This window comes from Delphinapterus leucas, chromosome X, assembly GCF_059928025.1.
Source record: "Delphinapterus leucas isolate spDelLeu-1000000601 "Yukka" chromosome X, BTC_Dleu_Yukka2, whole genome shotgun sequence".
NCBI lineage: Eukaryota > Metazoa > Chordata > Mammalia > Artiodactyla > Monodontidae > Delphinapterus > Delphinapterus leucas.
The window spans coordinates 92,409,229-92,432,690 of record NC_143150.1 but is presented as its reverse complement, the minus strand read 5'-3'; the positions used below and the strand labels follow the sequence as shown (position 1 = coordinate 92,432,690).

General features: G+C 39.3%; 1 protein-coding gene across 1 annotated transcript in view; it reads right to left on the bottom strand.

Moving 5' to 3' along the window:
- Positions 1-1,517: 1,517 nt before the first annotated feature.
- LOC111165557 (uncharacterized) overlaps positions 1,518-23,462 on the bottom strand; it is a 100,254-nt gene continuing 78,309 nt past the window's right edge. The window contains 2 exon segments of the mRNA XM_089904595.1: positions 1,518-2,489; positions 3,304-22,310. The gene's annotated coding sequence lies outside the window, so the exon portion shown is untranslated.

Sequence of the window (23,462 nt, the reverse complement as noted above, 5' to 3'; positions counted from 1 at the left end):
AACCATCAGGGGAAACTCAAATTGAGGGACAGTCTACAAAATAACTGGCTTGTACTCTTCAAAAGTGGCAAAGTCATGAAAGACAAAGGGAGGCTGAGGAACCGTTCTGGGATAAAGGAAACTAGAGATAGGACAACTATATGTGGTATCTTAGATTGGATCTTGAATGAGAAATAGGGCAACAGTGAGACAAGTGATGAAAGCTGCATAAGGCATCTAGATTATATTATCACATCAATGTTAATTTACTGATTTTTGTAACTAGTTACATGAGATATTAACAGCTGGGAAATTGGCAAGGAGTATGTGAGCACTCTGTATTTTTGATATAATTCACATACAATAAAATTCATCCTTTCAAAGTGTACAATTCAGTAGTCTTTAATATATTCACAAAGTTATGCAACCATTACTTGGACATTAATTCCAGAACATTTTCATCACTCCAAAGAGAAACCCTCTACCCATTAGGAGTCACTTCCCTCTCCCTTCTCCCCCTAGCCCTTGGCAACCATTCCTCTACTGTCTCTCTAAACTTGCCTATTCTAGAAATTTCATGCAAATGGAATCATACAATATTTGGCCTGTTTTGTCTGGCTTCTTCCACTTAGTGTAACATTTTCAAGTTTCATTCAATGTTGTAGCACCTACCAGTACTTCATTTCTTTTTATGGCTGAATAATATTCCATTGTATGTATAGAGCATCTTTTGTTTATCCACTCATCAGTTGACAGGAATTTGGGTTATTCCCAATTTTTGGCTATTATGAATATGAACATGTGTGCACATGTATTTGTTTAAGTATCTTCAGTTCTTTTAGGTACGTACCTAGGAGTGGAAGTGCTTGGTCATATACACGGTAATTCTGTTTTAACTTTTTGAGGAACTGCCAAACTTTTCCAAAACAGCTGCACCATTTTAAACTCCCACCAGCACTGTCTTTATATTATTTTGGTTAACTTTTTTAAGGTCTGAATTGTTTCAAAATGGAAAGTTAAAAAAGTGATCATATAGCCAGGGTGCTGTGCCTTTTCTAGGAAAAGCCAACATACCAACGTCCATCCTTTCCTGGGTCCCATAGAGTGAGAGAAAAAGTGAGAAAACAAGCCCCTAGTCATTTGCACCTTTATTCTTGCTTTGGGGATCAGTTCAATACTGGTCCATCAGACTTGAGAGGGAAATGAAAACCTGACCATGTAACCAGGGGGTTCTTCACACCAGCCTCCATTGTCAACACTGTCTTGTTTAATGACAGCCAAAGGGACTCAGAACATCACAAGTACAGGAGTGGAGATTGGAGAAAAAAAACTGTCCCTTTGATAATTATAATTTATTAAACATAACCATGCTTCCCAGAGACTCTTCTCACTCTTCGAAAGCTGTCAAATAGCTCGAGTAGAATGACTTTCTCTTAACAGGGCACAAAGGCCAGTGACTTGGGTGCAGAATAGACAATGGAACTGATTGGTGGATAGAAAGTCAAAAGACACACATACACACACAAAAAAGCACAATCTTTTAAAAGCTCCAAGTCATTGGCTTTATTTTTACTGAATTCAGCATGGGGTGACAAAAATACATTATATCGCTAAAATCGACTGTTACATGCAGACATTTATCCTTTCATTCCGTATATTCATTTTCTACTTTAAATCTGTTAAGTCATATTCATTTAAAATACATGTTTACTAACTAAATGTCTCCAGTTCATATAACCAAGAATTTATAACAGCTCCTTTAAAAGTTATGTTCCTTTATTACTGAGAATTTAATGGTTTAGATTGGTCTATTTTTTTTTTAATGCTTAGAGATTTAAATTTATTTACCAGGAACAGACAAACAAAACATAATGTAAAAAATAGTTTTCCAGAAGCTATTTCCATCATTCTTTTCTTCCTTTTCTCCTGCAAACTGGTGGTTTATCTTTACAAGTTCTTGGTCATTCCATAAGAAAGCTGCTCTTCTTCCGGTTTCGTAAGAGATGGTGGACAGTGGTAAAAAAAATCCAGTTTACTTAAATTCTAGAGTTCACTTCAGGGAGCAAACAATGGGGTGGGGTATTGGGACAGAGTGAGAGATATGGATTCTGGTGAGACTGAGAGTCCTTCACAAAAATTACAGGGCTGTGGTAAAAGGAGAACAAAAAGAAACCGGGTTCCTGCTGGTGGGCAGGAAGCCAAAATGAGTAGGAATTGTGAGGTAGCAGGGCAGTGTGATGAGGCCCATAGGTGCTATGACTTCTGATAGTAAATATGAATAGAAACCAAATAATAATTACTAATAACATGTAGGTGACCAATCCTTGAGAGTTGAGGCAGAGAAGGAAGGATGGCATTACACCTGGTCTCTGGTTCATTGAGTTTCCCGGGCTGGTGTGTGACCATCTTGGTGAAATCATAACAAAATCATGTTTTGCTAAGGTGATCAGCTTTCATGGGGTCCTTTCTCTGCACTCTGTCCAATGATAAAGCCCACTGGCTTATGCCACCTGGAAAAGTTATTCCAAAACAGTATAGGTGAAGCATTGATGAAAATAGCCATGAAGAACGTGTTTCCAGGTAGCCTGAAACCCAGCAGACAATGTAGCTGTTGCCCAACAAACACAGAAATCTACATTGTATGCCAGGTTCATGCCCTAGACCTGGATGTTGTGCCTGCAAGCCTTCCCACATATGATTTCAACATAAATGCCCCCTGCATTCAAGATTTCTGGCATTTATCTTCTCCAACACAGGGAAAAGACAACCACAAATCACAAGTGCACTGCTGGGATGTATTTACTACAAATGAAATTTCCTTAAATTACCACATTATTTTGAGAATGCCATTTAAACGTCAAGAGATGAAAAAGATGGATGGATGGATGGATGAAATAGGTCGGTAGGTGGGTAGATAGATATATAGACAGATAGATAGATAGACAGATAGTTTTGTGACCAAATGATACCTTCCACAGGGGAGGGAGAGAGAAAAAAACAGATAAACAATACACAGATAAAATATCTAGATTCCTCCCCTTTGTGGTGCTGAAATCAAATGCACCTCATTATTCATAAAACCCTGATGGTTCCCACACTCCAGCTAATAATGGAAGACTTACCACCCGCCCAAGAACTTAATCCTGTGTGTATATGTGTGTGTAAATCAAGGTAAAGCCTTATTATTGAGTGCTTCCCAATAACCTCACTCAGGACACTGTAACAGAAGGTAGAAGATGCCATCAGAGACCCAGTAGCCAGATGTAGCTACTGATTACAAAAGACAGGATCTACACTGGCTACTGAGCCATTGAGGGTACCTACACATTCCAGCAGCTAGATGATCCGCAGCCTTCTAGGGAGGGGTTCTGTGGAAGGAAAGAGAAGACATCAATCCTGGAAACTTATGTGGGAATGGTATTAGGAGGTTTCAATTGCATATTTTCTTTATTGACAGTCTGACACTAACCCCATGTCTGCAGTTTAAAACAACCTCTAGATTTATTTACTTACTCAACATATGTTGATTGAGTGATATTGAGGAAAGTACCAGATACTCTCTCAGGTGCTAGAGAGCCAGCAGCAAACAAAAAAGATGAACTTCCCTGCCCTTCTAGAGCATGCATGATTGTCTGTGAGAAAATCTACAGTTGATTATTTGGCATGTTTTTGCAGTAAAATGTAAAAAAAAAAAAATATATATATATATATATATATATGTATGTATATATATGAAAAACAAATAAACAAGCAAACAAAAAACCCAATCCACCATTTCATTGTGGTCTTGGAGCATTTTTGTCTGCCTTACTACACTTTAACTTGGGTAATCTAGCAATGATGCACATATGTACAATAAAGACTACTGTATATTGCAGTATATTGTTTCCTCTATAATCTGAGGATGATACAGCTATTTCTACCAAGTTTCTAAAACACCTAGCAAAACTGCAAAAAAGATACATTACAAAGTATCCAAAGCAGCATCTCACTGGTATGTCAGTCCCAAGCTTTCCTCCCATAATACCATGTAGGTATAAAAAAGTTAGAGGATAAGTGTCTTCCTCATTGATTCATTCATTCACCCCAGAAATGCCTGCTGAGAGCCTTCTCCTTATTTTCTGCCAGGCACTGGGGATGTGACACTGAAACAAGACCCAGCACTCATGAAACTGAAAGGTGAAGATCTGAGGTGCAGGTAGGGAAAGACAAAAAGCAACTCAACAGGTACGGATGGTTATTTCCACAGTGAAAAGGAATGCTATTTTTCACAAGGCTTTTCACGAAAAGCCTCGTTGCGGGTATGACATTTGAGCAGATTCTTTGAAAGAGGAAGAGGAGAACTGTGCACACACCTGTGGTGAGAGAACATGGCAGAGAGAGGCGAGATTCAGAACAAAGGCCCCGCCCAAAGTGGGAAGAAGCCTGGTGTCTTGGAGAAGGTGTTCTTATATTAGCATATGACCGCTGTAGCCAATTATTGTTTTCCACTTTTAGGATTTTTTTTAAGAATGTAAATGACCATGCAAGTTTGCGCCAAGTACACACATTTTAGAATCTGACCTTCTTATGAATTTAAAATGCTTTGGCTATCACTTAGAAAAGATTTAGGAAAGTTATCGTCAATTGGAAGGAAGTCTATACTTAGAACTTTACATTAGTACAGTTGGACTGAACATGAAGCTGGATCGGAATATTTATTGCCCAAAAGGTAGCTTTTAAAAAGATCTGTTAGGCAACATTGTAAATCAACTATACTCCAATTTAAAATATTAAAAAATAAATAAATAATTTAAAAATGTGTTAAGTGTAAGAAGAGACAACCAGCTTTCTGAGAGCTCTAAGTATATACATTTCAAGGGAATGATTTAACTATTTAATCACAGGTGTCTAATTTTAAGAGGGAACCCACTTGCCAAATTATAATAATAGTGTTTCACCAGGTGGTTAGCTCTTAGGAAAGGAGAAGGATGGAATTTATAAAGTGAAGTAGGTTTTTGTTTGATTGCTTGGGCTTTTTTTTCTTTTTAAATAAATTAAAAACAACTTAATCTATGAAGGACATTTTGCCATTACCTAAAAAGCCAGGGGATACATACCAAAGTAGGAAAAAAGACTGCTTAGACAGGTTTGGCTGAATCTTACCCTCAATATAAAATAAAGCATTTACAGAGCATACAAACTTACATTTCATAAACCACTAAAACTAAATGTTCGTAACTATTTTTATGAATAATAAGACTAACAATTAAAGTGAGGCAAGGGTTTAGCTTGGTTAGTCTTAACACCAAAATCCAAAGGATTATCTTTTATAAATTTTGGTCTATATTTAGATTAGAAGAATGGCATTTTTAATTCTCAAAGCTCACCCTATCTATCCTCTAAATCTTCCTAAGTCAAAAGAACTATAAAGTTAAGACAGTTTTTTCCCCTTACTTTTAAATTTATCTAGGTAATACAAAAAGGAAAAACTGTAAATAAAATTTTATTAAAGGTTACTCTATAGATTAGTGTCAACCACTAACCAATAATACACATTTTAAAGTTTATTAAAATATAGAGAATATATAAGAAATATACTATAGCATAGACTATTAACCAATAATACATTTTAGAAGTTTATAAATAAGTCAAACTAAAAATGGCAAATTACATAATTCTATTATCTAACAAGAAGACAATTAAACCCCAGGGACGGGTGAAAGAATTATAACCAAGGTGCTCAATGCTCAAGTCCTATTCACAGTACAAACAAACAAAACAAAGACAATCATAAACAAACAAAAAAAAAGCCCGTCCATGCTGGCTAAAGACCATTTATTTGAGGTACACATAATGGGAAAGAGAGTTAAAAGGGAGGAAAAGACCGATTAAAAGTTAAGCCTGCTACCTGCTGTTGGAAAGCCTGCTTGGAACTGGGATAAGGACCATTTCTTGAAACGTTAACCTAGAATTTGAAGAGCTTACCCTCCGGAATGAGAACAGGGGCAACCCATAAATCCAACCAAGAAGTAAAGAAACCCACTGATGTTTAAAACCAAGCTGACATTCTCATCAAAGTTTCACTAGAAATTAATGAAATGCTGCTTCGTGGGTCATTCAACGAAAGGAAGAGTAGACTTCCTTGTCTTTTTAAGGGATTATCTGGATGATTCTATATTGCCTCCCCAAAGCATCCCTAACTTTAGAAATTGTAGTTTTTGGAAAGAAATTATGACCCCAAGCACTGTACGTGGCAGTAAATGAAGAGGGATGAACAATTTCATAGCACTGCCAGAATGTTAACTTTACCAAGTCAAAATTGTAAAGTTTGGCTCTAGATGTCCCCTTCCAATCCCCATCCATGATTTTTCACATATTTTAGCACATGTACTAGCAGCCTTCTGGAACTAAATAGGAATATACAACAGCATATTTATGGATTTGACAGAACACACGCCAGTACATTACTCGAACAAAGATTTTACTTCTAACAAAAATTGCCTCCCATGGAGTAGATCTCATGTTAAGTGTTCTGACCACACACACATTAAAATAGACAAACGGAAGCTATGTTAGCTGTTGGATATGTCTATTACCTGGATTGTGGTGATGATAATGGGTGTTTGCACATGTAAACTCATCAAATTGTACACAATATGTGCAGTTCTTTGTATATCAATGATACCTCAATGAAATTGTGTACAAAAAACAAACAAACTGCCTTCCACGTGGTTAAGAACAAAAAACCCAACTCTAACTGTAGCCCAGGAAAGAAATGCACACATATATGTATACACAGTGTGCCGTGGGGTGAAATTATGCCCGAGGAAAAACCAACCTTTTAAATACAGGTGTCTAATTAAAGTACGTTCTTGTGAACTTGGATTCCTTTTGTGTTACGTTAGAGCATTTGAGCCAGGGTCTCACCATAACCAGCACGTGGTTGCAGCCCGTCCAAGTCTTGCATACCTGAGATCCTGTGACTACACTGACCAAAAACATTTATACCAGCTGATGGTCACTTGATTCTCATATCACTTATTTAGTAAATTGCTCGGGAAGTCAACTTGAAGATTGAGGTGAACGTTTTCTGAGATGTTTTTTTAAAAAAAAAAATTCCCTGCCAGATAACTCTAGTCTGAACAGGCCTGGGAAGGGATGGGGTTGGCACGAGGTCCTAAAACAAGCTTCTAAAGGCGAAACCACTCAGCCCATAAAGACAGACTCAGACCAGTTTTTAAAAAATAATATTTAGCAATTAGGCACATGCCTTTAATCCTTCTCAATGAAAACCAACTTTTTTTAAACAACCATTGGATGAAAACATGAATCACTTTACTCATTAAAAGCCCTCAGAGGAAAAGGATAGTTTTCACCTAAGTAACTGCCTTTTTAAGGACAAGTTCCAGAAATTAATTGCACTAAATCCACGTGAAAACATCTCTCTCTGTCACTCTCCCCCTCTCAAAATTCTCTTCATACAATGTTGGCAGTATGCAATAGTGGTGAGGAATTCATCATTGGAAAAAAAATGAAATAAAATAATCTGCATTCTTCTACCAATGATAAGTAAAAAAAAAGGTATCCAAGTAAGGTGACTCTTTTCTGAACCTGTAAATAGAAAAAACAGTTCTCCCAAGAATCCCTGATTCAGACTTTTAATAACAATTAACCCATTACTATTCTATACTATTACTGGGGTCCTTCTAAATTTGGTCTCATTTCAAAGCCTTGTGCTATTTTCTAAAGGCATTGACATCACATACGCCTAACAGTGCAGGTTTCATTTATAATCAAATCTCTACCAAGCCTCCGTTTTCACTACTATACAGAACTCCTTTTGTCACCAAATGTTCTCATGGTACAAAATTCTTCGCTTGGTCTTCCTTGACTCTTCCCATCAAGTTTCACTCAGCTCAGACGGACCAAGGAGGAGCAAATCCTTGGCCTCTACATACTGCTTGCCCAGCCCCTCTTCGCCCTCTGCTGGGCCTGGCTCAAAGAGATTCTAGAAGAGTCTAGAAGGATTCTAAGGGGCCTTCCCGGAGTCCCCCGAAAAGTTAGCTGCATGCTATTCAGGGCCAGCTCCCCGATCACTCAGTCTGTGTCTCAGGCAGAAACACAAGCCAAATTGTTCTTTAATTATTTGTTTAGAAATACATCTCCCTATAAGAATATGAGCTCTGTGAGGGTAAGAATTGAGTCCCGTTCTTTTGAGACTCCCCAGGTACTAGCAGGTACACTGGATCATAGTCATCTTTTAATAAATATTTGTCAAATAAAGAAGTCTGAGTGACGTGCCTGGCACCTGTACTGATATTCTTCAAAAAACAAAATAACCTAAAACAATAGGAGACTATCTCCATTTCAGGAAAATTCTTACATTTCTTTATCCTTTAAACATTACTCACTTCCCATCTTAGTTTCATGGTACTTTTCTATAATATCTGTGGGTGCTTATAGGATCAAGCTCTTTGTAAAAGAGGATATTTTCCTAACATAAGTGCAGACTAGTGAAAGCACTCTCTCAAGGTGAACATTTCTATACAGTCCCTTGTAGCACAAGGAGAACAGCCTTGTAGCACAGAAGATGGGGCTCAGGAAGGCTATCCTAACTGCCTTCATTCCATAGGACAAGTAAACTCTGATGAAATGGAAGAATTGAAACAATTGAACAGGTAATGGTGGGGGATGGGAGAAGAGGATAGAAGGAAGAACAAAGGGAACATCCATGGGTTACAATTTCCTTTGCTTGTGATGGCTATGAAATGAAGTATGTTGTGAGCAAATGAAGCCTCTTCCAAAACTCATACATGTCTACCAGCAGCTAACATTGGGCTTCAATTATTATGAGGTCTATGGTAGCGTGTTGATTTTTTTTAACATCTTTATTGGAGTATAATTGCTTTACAATGGCGTGTTAGTTTCTGCTGTGTAACAAAGTGAATCAGCTATACATATATATATCCCCATATCTCCTCCCTCTTGCGTCTCCCTCCCACCCTCCCTATCCCACCCCTCTAGGTGGACACAAAGCACTGAGCTGATCTCCCTGTGCTAGTTAGCATGTTGACTTTTAAAGTTATGTGGTTTGTGTAAATGGCTCATACCACAAAGGAAGAGAAGGGGAGACAGCTAACAGATAAGTGTGAAGATTTGGAGGGGCTAATAAAAATGATTAGATAATGGTGGAGTGCAACTAGAGATTATCATATTAAGTGAAGTAAGTCAGAAAGAGAAAGACAAATAGCATATGATATCACTTATATGTGGAATCTAAAATATGACACAAATGAACCTATCTATGAAACAAACAGACTCACACACATAGAGAACAGACTTGTGGTTGCCTGGGGGGCTGTGGGAGGGATGGATTGGGAGTTCGGGGTTAGCAGATGCAAACTATTATATGTAGGATGGATAAACAACGAGGTCCTACTGTATAGCACAGGGAACTATATACAATATCCTGGGATAAACCATAATGGAAAACAATATTAAAAAGAATGTATGTATGTGTATAACTGAGTGACTTTGCTGTACAGAAGAAATTAACACAGCATTGTAAATCAACTATACTTCAATTAAAAAAGATTTTTTAATTGAATGTGTTGACCAAAAAAAGAGAAAAATGGTGGAGGGCTAAATGTAGTATGTATCATACTTACTGATACTATCTGATGACCTAGCAGCTACAGCACCCACAAGACGTTTAGCAAGGAGGAATAAGGTGAAAACTTGAATGGTACTTGTGTAACAAAGAGAAAATGGGAACGTTAATTGAGATTTATAGAGAAAGACTGTTCTGATATGTGTTAAATAAAGGAAAAGGGGGTAATTGGCTATTTTGAAACTTCTAGAGAATGCATCAAATATTCGCTCCCAGAGCGGGCGCCACCCAGTGGATGTACGACCAGTTTGCCAACTGGTCGTAAGGAAACAGAAAGAGTTTCAGCGGTAATAACTCAGTACAAACCGAGGGCCATGAAAAGCCTTGCCAACAGCATTTTTCTCCACCTTCTTCTCGCCTTATTAGTTGATGATCCCAGTGAAGGGTTTTTGACAAGGGATGGACAGTTCTGTAGAACAAATGGAAGTGTTCAGGGAAACACTACCCATCTAATTAAAAGTCAGATTCAAAAAAATAATGGAGGAAAATATCAAAAGATTAAGCTCTCGGCTCACAGTTGGAGATGGATTTTTGAGATGGTCACAGAAGTAGTCTGGAATGGAAAAAGGAAAAGGGATACCAAAGAAGGAGGGCCATTGAAGAGAGCAAAGAGGAGAGATGTCGGTCAATACAGCCAAAAGGGAGTAGAAGAGAAGCCCAACACTCATTTACAACACTGAGGCACTCATCAATGGGGCAACAGCTTCATGGGCATCCTCTGTGAACTAGCTAGAAAAGGAAGTTTACCAGATGGAGAAAACCAGAAGGATACAGGAGGAGTGACCCTCGGGAGTTAAAAAAAAAAGAAACTTAGAAAAGGTGAGCATCCGGAGTCCAAGAGAAAGGGAAGATTATTCATAGGCCTGGGCAAAGTCAAGAGATGAAGGAAGGAAGTCTTTCTTCCTGTGCAGGGTCGGGGGAGCAGCAGTGGCAACCTTTATCACTAGGTTGAAAGGGGAATTAACAGAAACAAAACTACGGTTTGTATTGATGGTAAGTAACACAGGGGAAATCTGGTTCCCCTTTCTGTGAGTGGAGAAAGAGGTCAGGAGAGGTACTTGGCACTGAAGGATAGTATAACCTTGAAAGGACTGGCTCAAAGAGGACAAGAGAATGTGTGTGTGTGTTGGGGGGGCTCTAGAAGTCATTTTTAGTCAAAAAGGAATAGCAAAAGCCTCTCATTTAGAGAAAAGGGGGTCTATAAGGAGCTCAGAAATGAAGGGGAACCCTCGATGTCTAATGAGAACACACTAGATGTCACATGGCAATTCTAGAAGAGCAGTCAACCTCAAGACCCCAAGAGCAATCCAAACCACAAGGCTTTCCTGGGGTATCCAGCCTGTGGCTATACATCCCATGTAGATGTGACAAGCCAGGAATGATCCCAATTTACTAAGTCCAGCATTGCCTGCTCCCCTTCCTGACCCCATGTTCGTCCTCCTGCCTCCCATTTCTCGCTGGGAGGCAAAGGCATCAAACCTGTTGAAATTTCTCACGGACAATTACTATTCATTCTGACACTCTCTCTCTTTTAAGTCCTAGCCTGATTATTAAACTTTCTATAGTCTGGGGAACAAACTGTAAAGAAAAGAAAAAAAAAAGCCATCCATACGATGATAATCCTTTTCATGCTGAGAGTCAAACTCATCTTACTACTGGAAACACTAAAAGTTAATGCAAACCCTATGCTGACACAAGAGAGCTGTTATGTACATCACCACTCTTCTTTCATGTCTGCCCCTATGGAGGCCAGGACGGGCCACAGAATCAGGGATGAAATAAATGGAGATACTTAAAAGGGCAGAATCTAGAGGATTTGGTGGGAAAAAAAAAACCCCAAATAAAACAAATAGGTATTCCCTAGATTGAGTTTCATACTCAGACAAAACCTTACAATCTTTGTATGCTCTTATTATTATATCTCCTGATTTTCTAAGGTTAAATGAACCTCAATAAATTTAAAAATCATGAATAAAAAGTTGAGAAACTAGGATTCTCGAGGCTCGGTCAAGAAAACACGTCACGGGTTTCCCTGGTGGTGCAGTGGTTGAGAGTCCGCCTGCCGATGCAGGGCACACGGATTCGTGCCCCGGTCCGAGAAGATCCCACATGCCGTGGAGCGGCTGGACCGGTGAGCCATGGCTGCTGGGTCTGCGCGTCCGGAGCCTGTGCTCCGCAACGGGAGAGGCCACAGCAGTGAGAGGCCCGCGTACCACAAAAAAAAAAAAAAAAAAAAAAAAAAAAAGAAAAGAAAAGAAAACACGTCATGTTTTGTTTTAGATGTGACAGTAGGGACAGACAGAAAACGCTTAAGAAAATTGTCATTTTACCAATATATCAAATAACAGGTTACACGAAAGAGCATTACCCAAAGTGTGTTCTTTGGAGTATTAAACCAAGAGATGACTCAAAAAATACCCTACAGTTCTTGGAATCTATTAAATTTAGGAAATGTTGTAGACGTGCCATATGCCCCTCTTGAAGTTTCGATACAAACATGAAAGGTTCTGAAAAGTCCTGCAGGAGAGGAACTTATTTAATGTTGTTCAACCCAGCTTTTCCTGAACTTACTGGACCACAGAATTTTTTCCCTGTCTCCTGAAAATGTGTTTTGTACTAGACAGTACTAAAGCCTATACTGGTCCCCGCACAGTTTATCACATATAGTAGGGAGAAGTTTGGGTGGCCACAGACCTGTCAAGAATTCTGCTGAGGAAGCTGCCCCCAAACCAGGAATGTGAAAAGGAAGAGGGATACTGAAGACAGACGGCCACTGAAAGCGACAGAGAGCAAGGACACGAGTCAGTCAACACAACCAAAGGGAAAGGGGGTGCCGGGCATGGGCCAACCTTCTTGGCTAAGTAAACTCTAATGGCACCTGCGCCTTCAGCTCTATGCTGTTTCCTTTCAAAGCCACCAGTTTCCGTGGCCGGGACAAAACAAATGACTGTTGAGATCTTTTAAAGAAAAATTTAAAATAATCCAGCGCACCAGATTTCATTTATAATGAAACATGGCAATTTTGATGGAAGCCACGGTGCGAATAATGGAATTAAGCTCTCATGTTTCCTTGTTGGTTTTACAAAGCCACCCGCTCAGTACTGTGCCATCCGTAATCAGGCCGGATGAAGGCAATCACGTAGTAAATGTCAACACCCGCTGTGTATACAGTACTGCCCAACTATCACAGTTCTTTCACATCCAAGTCTTTGACCCTTACAACAACCTTGTGAAGCCTGTGGTTGTGTTATTATCTATTTACAGATGGCGAAACAGGATTAGAGGGGATCATTGCCATGAACACCTCATATACAAATAGAAGGGACTCTAGTAACTGCTTGACAAATTGATGAGCAAAAAGTCCAGGCCAAATACTCAATGACATGAGTTTGGGGGAAGCAGCAAGGTGCCATGGGGAGAATGGTGACCTCTGCCTAAGAAGAAGGGGGCTCTGTGATCCAGGCAAACAGCTTGGCTTCACTGGGTCTCAGTTTGCTCCCCACGCAAATGAGGATAATACTTACCCTACCTATAACGGGATCATTGAGATGACCCCACAAAATGAGGCTTATTAAAGTACTTTACCAATTTTCATGCATTCTGCAAATAGAAGAGATTTTATTTTTCTCACAGTGGTAGAATACGATGGTAGCGTTTTCATGTCTTTGTAATCTGAACCCTGCTTCAGATGTTTTAGCCCCCATCGTACAGTGAGTGCTACAGTAGCTGTGTTTAAGTGCAAATGCTAATAAACCAGGGCTGGAGCAGATACTTTCTGAGCCACTTGCTTCAAAACCTTGTAAACAGGAGGAACTGAAGCGATGGCAATTATTACAGTTTAACTTTGGTTTCTCAAAGTTTGGTTATATTTCTATCCCCAAACCATTAAAACTTCATCAGTTTTTTTTTCTCCTAAGAGAGGCTAAGCTTTTATTTTGCCAAATAAGGGCATTTTTAAACCCCTCCATCTATAAAAATGATTGCTCATTTTTTTAAGGTTTTTTTTTTTTAAATTAAGAACTAACACAATAAATTGCACATATTTAAAGTGTACAATTTGATAAGTTTTGGCATACATATGCACCAATGAAACCATCACCACCATCAAGATAGTGAAATTATCCACCAGCTCCAAAGTTTCCTCACACCCTTTTGTAATCACTCCCACCTGCCCCCTCACAGCTCCCCCACTCCAAGCAACCACCGATCTGCTTTCTGTCACTATAGATTGCTTAGCATTTTCTAGAATTTTATATAAATGGAATCATACAGTATGTACTTTTTTTGGGGGGGTCTGGCTTTTTTCACTTAGTGTAGGGTCATCTGTGTTGTTCACTATATCAGTAATTCACTCCTCTTCATTACTGAGTACAACCCATCATATGGATACACCACAATTGATTGATCCATTCACCTGCTGGTGGACATTAGGGTTATTTCCAGTTTTTAGCTATTACTTACAAAACTGCTGTAAACATTCATGTACAAGTCTTCATAGGGACACATGCTTTCTTTTCCCTAGGAGTGGAATATCTGGATCAAATGGTAGGTGTATGTTTAACATTTTAAGAAACTGCCAAACTGTCTTGCAAGATGTTTGTACCATTTTACACTGACCTGCATGTATTATGAGGGTTCTAGATCCTCCAAAACCTTGTCAGCACTTGGTATAGTCAGGCTTTTTAACTGCAGCCATTCAAATAGGTGTGTAGTGGTATCTCACTGTCTTTTTCATTTGCATTTTCCTAATGACTAACGATGTTGAGCATCTCTTAATGTGCATATTTGTCATTTATATATCTTCTTTAGTGAAGTGTTTGTTCAAACCATTTGTCCACTTTTTCTATGTTGTTTGTTTTCTAATTATTAAAAACCCCAGTTTTTTTTAACAGGTGGTACAAGACTGGTAACTAAGAACTCAATCAAAATTTTACATAATTCATGGGTACCCAAGAGGATAAAAGCTTCACAATGACTATTTCCTAAAACCTATGCTGAACTAAAATATTCTCTAAATGTTATGACAAACTTGGAATTCTTCTAAAGCTTGAAAAGAACTTTATTTTTTTATCACTATTGCTGCTAAGTCTACACAAGTTCTGAACTTAGTAAAAAAGTAATTATATTTCCATGTATTCTACTAGTACCTAAACCATCTTAGTTCTTCCTCAGTGCATTAGCTGAAAATCACCAAAGTTTCTGTCTCTAAACCACATTTCACACTTTGTACTAATTATATTCTAATCCCATAAGATCCCATTTTCCAAAAATACTTTTTTTATGTCAGACGTGTGCCTACATTCAAAAAGTGACGAAGGCCAAAACCTCTGTCACGTTGCTTGCGCAAACAGTCACAGCTAAAATGTGTTTTGCAAGCATGAAGAAGAATTCTCCTTTAAGATCTGTAGAGCAGGCTGGATTTGAGGGCTGCTACGGGCTTTCCTTTGAGGAAAAGCAGGCCCAGTTCTGCTGTGCAGGGCCATCGGTTCGCAGTTCAATTGTTACAGTTGATGTGGGTTTCCTTTTAGATGCCTGGAAAATGACTCTGCTGACCACATCCACATTCTGAAATACTTTTTGAGAACTTGTAACCAAACTGCAGGAACTGACTCATTTTGCAGTGCCCAGCTACCACACAATCGTACCAGAATAGACTCCAGTCAAAAGCAGAAATAGCAAGGTCTTAGAACACAGGCAACAAATTGCCTATTTATATGGGGGAAGAAAGGGGGAAATCCCAGGATGCATGGGGCAAAACGGCTCAAGCCCTGGGAGACCATGAGACGTGACCAGCCTGAGAGGAAGGACCGAACAGAACACATGACTTCATGGGCAATATATGTGCTTCCCTCAAAGCTAGAAGTCATAGGCTGATAGAAAAGGAACCTTAATGTCTAGCTCTCCATAGTCCACCTAGAAAGTAGATTCAGTTGAGAGAGATGTATGCAGGAGGATTTGGCGAGGAGATGGCGTCTTGAATGCCCATTCCTGAATTCCTTGCTCGGGAAGTCAGGAACATGCCCCTCATCTCCCAGGAGATGAGCAAAAATGGACATCCTATCAGGGATGCCAGAAAGAAGTCAGGCCAGAGCCCGGGGACACCAGGGCTTAGGACCAAAGAGATTTGCCAGTACCCTGAGGCTCCCCGACATCCTTCGTTATCCGTTTCTACAGCTCCCAACGCGGTTCATCCAAGTGTGTCAGCTTCCTCATGATGTGCCAACTCTCACTCCCTCTCTCAGTGCAGAGTTCCTACCTTAGGGGGAAGATGGAAAGGAGCAAACTAGGCCCTCCTCCACAAAACAATCTATGTTCCCAAGGTACTGATTTCTCCTCCCCACAAGTGAAACCGTCATTCTCTCAGTCAGTTTCAGCCAGAGGAGGTAAGGAAATCCGGTCCAGTTGAACTAAACTATAAATGACAAAAGCAATAACTCTTTTCTGCAGGTGGGTCCCTGGCTAAAAGAATATGAATGTTAACCCAAATGCATAACTAACTAGTCAGGCTAGGTCAGGCTAGGTGATAAAAGTTAGATGGGAAGTCTCAGGTGATGTAAAGTAAGATAAACCTGGACCATACCTCCAAAGAGCGCTACCAAGTCCCTGGCTAAGCCCTGGTTGTTATCAGGCCTGGTGACATGGTCCAAGGTTAATAAAATGACCTATATATACATTTTATGTCTCACCTCACTGAGGCCATGTCTCTTAACATGTAAACTCCCAGATAACAGAAATTATACCTACCTTATACAAAATGTAGGACTTTTAATATCAGATTATGAGAGTAAGAGAATGACAAGGGGCTGCAATTCATTTACACCAATCAACTCTATCTTTAAGAAACTGCAAAAGTGTTTTCTTCCCAACTGGTCAACTGCTTTTATTTTCCCATGATCCCCTTCTGCCTCCAACTGTGAAAATGAGCACTGTGTGACACGACTTTTTAACCCGTATCAAACAATAAATTTTCATACAGAATTCTAAGACGGAAACTATGAATTGATTGAACAGAAAACTAGGGGCTACAAAAACCATTTTGAACACAGAATTACTTAAAATCCACACAGTCCAAAAGTCTGAGCTATTTCTCACCGAGTGTAAAATCGGCAAAGACACGCCCCATCAAAAGTGTGCTTGGGGCAAGTATAAATAGAATCGAAGCATCCCACTGCGAGAAAACTGAGTAACCCCACGCCTCTGAGGAATAGATACGACAGGAAAAAATTATCCACTTTTGGATCTTTAGCTGATAAGGAGTTGATAGCTCAACTTTATCTTTCTTTACAAAGGTTTTCGTATCACCATAATTTAAATGAAAAAAGTAGCATTTTCCCAAAAGAGTGCCCTGCACAACTTGTACACACTCTGATCATGAGGCACAATGGGCTGGACTCCCCAGGTTCCCTGCAGAAATCACCTGTCCCTTTGGAACACCATCCTCCTTCTCTTCTGTTATCGTCTCCCACCTTCTAGCAGCTTCTTACTATGGCCAACAGGGCCCTACGCAATCTGCAATTCACTACCTCCCAGACCTCATCGACTGCTTTCCCACAGGTAAACCTCTGCACAAATATCACAACATCAGAGAGGACTTTCCTGTCAGCCCTAGATAAAGCAGCTCTTTCCTGGGCCCCTGGGGACGACCTCTCTGTTGGACCAGGTTTTATTTTTCTCTCTAGCACCTTCTAACGCCTGGCATCTACTTATTTGTTCAATCACTGTCAGCCTGCCCCCTCCATGCAATCAGGGACCTTGTGCACTGCTGTATTCCCAAACTAGGAACACCATCTGGCATGCAGTAGGTATGCAATACATTTTTGTAAAGTGAACATTTCCCACTTGACAGCTTTGCCAATTGTTCTGCTACAAGCTTATGAGGTCTGGTTGGCACCTGGGACACTTTTTGTTAACATCTTATCAAATACCCCATACTTAAAGGGCCAGGTGGACAGGAGCTATAGGAGAGTGCTCATTTCCCCAGTGTGAAGAGAAATTAGGCCGGGGTTGGGGAAGAAAGAACAGTTTCTTTATACTCTCCCTGCTACCCAAGGGTAGAAGATACAGGAGAAGCTTTCAGAAAAGGTAGAAATTTACTATCTTTATCAACCTAACTTGTCACCAACAGTCCTTACTTGATCTAGCTCAGAGAGAAAGAACCCTGAGATCAGGAGCCATCCTTTTAGAGGTTGAATGATTTTGTTTTTAAATTTACATTCACATTTCCTTCCATGGGGCCGTATATACCTACTGTTGATGTAGACTTCGCATTTCATGCTAAAAGATATAAAGCATTTTCATCGCCTTTGTTGCTGTGGCCAAACCTGTATCAGAAAACACACAGACAAAGTTTGTGCCATTACAAAGAGTTTGAATGGTTAGTTATGTGTTTTTCAAAAACTATGCAAAATAACACCCAAGTTTAAATCACATGTAAAGATGATGACCCTGTCTGCCTTGAGGAATAATATTCCTAACTGCAGCATGGTACCAAGTAACACTTCTTGAAGAGTTAGTAGTATAAACCCTCCTCCCTAACCTCGTCTCCCCCAAAGAGTGGGTATCCCTCATTTTTCCCACCTTTACTTGGAGATATTTTCAAAAACTCATAATAAATTTAATCGAGGGCAGAACAGGACTTTTTACCCTCCAAATTGGCTTAAATTCTATTTAAAAATGATTTTCCAAGACATCATTGTGGAGGCCTTTGTTGTCTCTTAATTTTCTTCAGAGAAATGAGTCAAAAGCTTGGGGGAATTCTTAGACCGGACTTATTGACAGATTCCTTACTATGAGCCCTTCTTCCACCACCATTAAAAAAAGAAAGAAAAACCACTTCTCTGCATTATTTTCCTGTCATGAGCCCTTTTTTCCCCCTTACTTTAAAAAGAAAAAAGAAGTCCGGCTGCCAAAGGAAGATGCTTAAAGTCTTTAATGAATGTCAGTCTGTGAAATGTGCCTTGCCTCCAAGATGGCAAAGGATCAAATAAAAGATGTAGTCACTAAGGTGAAAGGAACAAAGAGTGAGTTGGTAGTTACTCCTCCTTCCTTCCCCTAATGGACCCTCCACCCCATCCTTTCTTTCATGTGTCTGCAGGTAGGCGTTGAATGAGTTACATGAGAATACGGATAAATGAATGAATGAATGAACAAATGAAGACAGATATGCTTAATATATCCTCCTATGGGCAGGCTCAGTCCAAGGCCAAGAGAATTTTTAAAGAGATTTCTAAGCACTCAGAACCCACGGGCTACGGTGACATGCCCTTGCCTTCTAAACCAAATTCTTAACCTGTATTTGAAAGAGGAGGAAATTCTCAAGGTGAAACCCCTTTCCTATATTCTGAAAATTAACTCCTCATCCAAACAAAGGGCTTTATGCACATAGATGGCTTCTTATAATTCTTTACTTACAAATTCTGCCCCTCTAGATTACACCCAGAATGAGATGGAGATAAAGGAGAAAATATTAGTAATTACAGATTCTTACTCATTTTATTTTCTATGGATGAATGCTATACCGATAGAAAAATCTCCAGAAAGGTGGATGAAAGTGCATCCCCTCACATACTTCTCCCTTCCACCCCCACTTTCAAGTGAAAACATTAGAGAAAAAAATAGGGGAAGTTACATGAGTAAATGTGTTAGTGCATAAGATCAACCGAAAACAAGGAATTCCCCTCTTGGACTTCAGTGGCCTAATTAAAACTCATAAAACACAAATGACTAAAACTGCTCCCAGCGATTTGTGTAATAAGAGGCAGAAAAAGTCAATTTTGTATTTCAATATTGAGAGGGCCAGGCCTGGAAGATGTGATACTTCGCAGAATAGAGATGAGAAGACCATTTCTGAGACTTTCAAGTTCAATCAACTTTTATTCTGCTTTTCTGCCAGAAGTACTTACCATCTGTACTGGTGACATCTTGTTTGGATATAGATTCTGGTCCCACAGCTTATCAGCTGAGTGGCCCTAAGCACATTCCTTTACCTCTCTGTGCCTTAGTGTCCTCATCTATGAAATGGGCATAATAATTGCACCAATGGGTTGTCAAGAGGATTAAACAGGTCAATGTGGGTAGAGTACTCACAACTGTGCCTACCCAGAACATGGGAAGTGTGCCAGAAATGGCAGCCACCATTATCATCACTCTTTTGCTTAATCTGGTGTGAAGAAAAACATATAGCTTAGAATGGATCCACAGGCTTTGAGACTAAACTGAAGTCTGTTCCCGAAAGGATCTGGGAAGGAACTCAAGTGTGTTAAGTACCATTATTCCAGGGACCACAGTATGTGCTTTACATGTGTTATCTCATGCCACAGCCCTGGAAGCTAAATACCGATGCTCCACTCTCTGGGGCTTACGGACATAAATGGGATAACTTACTCAGCTAGCAAGGGGCCAAGTGAGCTTAAAGCACAAGTCTACTTATTTCCAAAGCCTGGGCCTCTTAGGGGGCAAACACATCAATGGATGCTGTGAACAGGTACCGTCTTGGGGTCATATGAACCACTGTCACATACTTGATACTCACTGGAAAATGTCTGGATGTCTGGAGGTTTTTTTCAGGTAATCAGAACTTTGAAAGCACCTTGTAACATTTTGCTGGGCCTGTACAAATTCACTCAGTTTCTCTCATTGTTAAGAACTCTAGTCTCACTTTATATATATCACACAACTAATTGAGAGAAATCAATGGGTTTTCATTTGAAAAGTCTTTATCCGTCTGCTTTAAGAAAGGTGGGGAAAAAAAAAAAAAGAAAGAAAAGGTGGGAAAACTAGGCTTTCTTCTAATACCACCACCAGCCATGGGCTTTCAGTAAAACAGGTGCTTAAGGAGAATTAAACTGTTCCAAGGCAGAAAAGGAAGATCATTTAAAATAAAACCTTAGGGACTTCCCTGGTGGTGTAGTGGTTAAGAATCTGCCTGCCAATGCAGGGGACACGGGTTCGAGCCCTGGTCCGGGAAGATCCCACATGCCGTGAAGCAATTAAGCCCATGAGCCACAGCTACTGAGCCTGCACTCTAGAGCCCGTGAGCCACAACTACTAAAGCCCGTGCGCCTAGAGCCCGTGCGTGCTCTGCAACAAAGAGAAGCCACCGCAATGAGAAGTCCACACACTGCAACTAGAGAAAGCCCGCGCACAGCAACAAGGACCCAACACAGCCCAAAATAAAACTAAATTAAATAAATTTAAAAAATAAAATAAAACCTTAGATTGCTTTTCATAATCAATGACTCCAACTTCTACCTTAAAGTAACCAGTTAAACTTCGTTTTTAAGCAAGTTATTACTTTGTTAGATTGACCTTTAAAAGAAAGCAACTAGAAACTATTTTGCTATTAAAATATAGCTAAGGAAAACAAAATGTCTCGATTATATTGACTTAACAAAAGTATTTTACATTCAACTTTTACATGCATCTAATATGTCCCTTTAAGAATTTAAAGAAAAAAAAGAATTTAAAGAAAATCAACTCTATGAGCGTTCTAATGATGTATATACAACCACATTATTTATAGTTAATAATATCTATGTATTTTTCAATTTTATATTTTAGATTATCCTAACTACTTTGGAATGTATAAACTAGAATAAATATAGGGTTGAAAGACAATAGGTTACACAGTTGAGAATTTAAGAACTTGAGCCAGGAAATGTCCAAGATTAAATCATTTACATTCTTTAATATGTAGAATGATTGTTTTATATTAATTTTTTTTAATTTTTCAAAGGAAAAGAATAGCAAGTAGGCGAGTTTAAGATGTTTTCACTGGAATAAATGTTATGTATTGTTCTCCAGTTCCTTATCTAAATTGAAGGTTTCATAAGATACAAAAGTATTTTACTTTGCATGTTTTCCTTAGTAATTTAAAATTGTCTTGATCTTAAAAATACTCAATGATTATATTCAAATTTGGCTAAGTTTCCTCTCCTGAATGAAGGCATGGGTTCTCCAAATTCTGATTGCACAATCGAAACAGTTTGTTTAAGAAAAAGAAATTCTCGTGGTTGTGAATATAAAAATAACTAACAGTAAGAAAACTCCAATGCGCAGAAAAAATTTCATTATTTATGATAGTCTGAGATTGATAGGAGGGAATGAGTTTGAATAAGGAGATCAAAGAGAAATAAATCTAGGACCCTTACATTTGTTCAAAGATAACATTACTGCTAGTATTTGACTGAAACGCCAAACAAATAAATAAGTAAAACATATAGTATGTCAGACAGAGGTAAGTGCTAAGAAGAAAAATTAAGCAGGATAGTGGGATAGGGAAGTTGGGAAGTAGAATGGGGAGGTTGCTATCAGCTTGGAATGAACTTTTATCCTTAGAAATATAGAGGTATTGGAGAGACATCTTATACACTTCTTTGAGAAATATTGTCAAAAGTATCCTTTTGTGGATTCAGGGTCATGCAGCACAAGGTCCACAGGGACCCTTGCTGTGGCCAGTGTGGCTCCCACGCCAAGGGGTTCACTCTCTCTGCAGTGACCCGTGTCCTTCTCAGAGCCCAGACGTCCTGCTGGGTTAAGGGCCCAGGAAATGTCTCCAGAAAGACTCTTCCCCCTATTCCAGATCATTTCCTTGGGGCAGAGGAAAGAGTTATTTTGTGCATCTTCATTTTTCAAGATAAAGAAGTCAGGCTGACTGCTGATGGAGATCCTGTTGGGAAGCCTATAAAGAGATAAAGAGCCTCTCAGAGCCCTGGAACACCACCCCCCACACCGAGAAGAACCTGTTGTAAGCATTTCGCAGCAGGCCCCTGGTAATGACCATGGTGGTGATGTCTGATGACACCAGGAGCGGGGTGACTAGGAATAAACAGCTGAAACGCCCCTGTGACTCAGTCAAGAGTTCCAGTGCCACATCTCCAGGCCTCCCTCATACCTGAAGCAGACTCATTAAGAGCAAACTTCAGCCAGACTGCTTGCTTCCCAATCTTGGCTCTATCGCTTCCTGGCTGGGACACTTTGGGTAAGTTGCTTCACCTCGTTTCTCCATGTAAAATGGGGATTAAAAACCATATTGGCCCTCTTCGGTTTTTGTGAAGATTAAGTAAGTTAATATATGTAAAGCATTTTATACCAAAACACATCTACTGAGCATCTGCCATGTGCCAGACACCGTTCTAGATGCCAATGATTCGTTTAGAGCAGTGCCTGGCATATAATGTGAGCTCAACGTATACCAGTAATGAGAGGTCTACAAACCCTTATCTCACTCTCAGATTGATTATTATGATGCTGATTTTATAAAGATAATAGGGTAACTATTCTATCTATATAAAACTCAGCACTCCATGATCAAACACATTAATAATTTCTACAGTAAAACATAAAAACATCCTACTAATTGGGATAAATAAAGACTATAAACACTGGCTTCATGTTAGTTTAGGTCAGGATTTGCTACCAAATTTTTTACATTAAAATCTTTTGGTTTTCAGACCTTTTTGGATTTCAGAAGCGAGCGATGGGGGACCTATATAGTAAATAAGGGGCAAAACCCACTGAAGTCTTCTTTTCCTTTCTAACTTCTGGACATGCTAATGACCAAATAAACAGTCAAAACCATTTAGGAGTAGAAAATAGGAAGCCCTTCAGGCATGGGAAATCCACAACTGCATAATTAATCTATGCCAAATATAATCTAAACAATCCCTCCTTCCCTCCAAATACAGTGCCATAAGCTTCTCAGTCAACCAATTCATTGCCACAAACAACAGGTCTCAAACAATCTTTAAGGGTTTTTAAAAGTAACTTTTGAATACAGGATAATATACTTAAGTTTTACCACTATTTTAATAGTACAACCCTATCTTTCCTA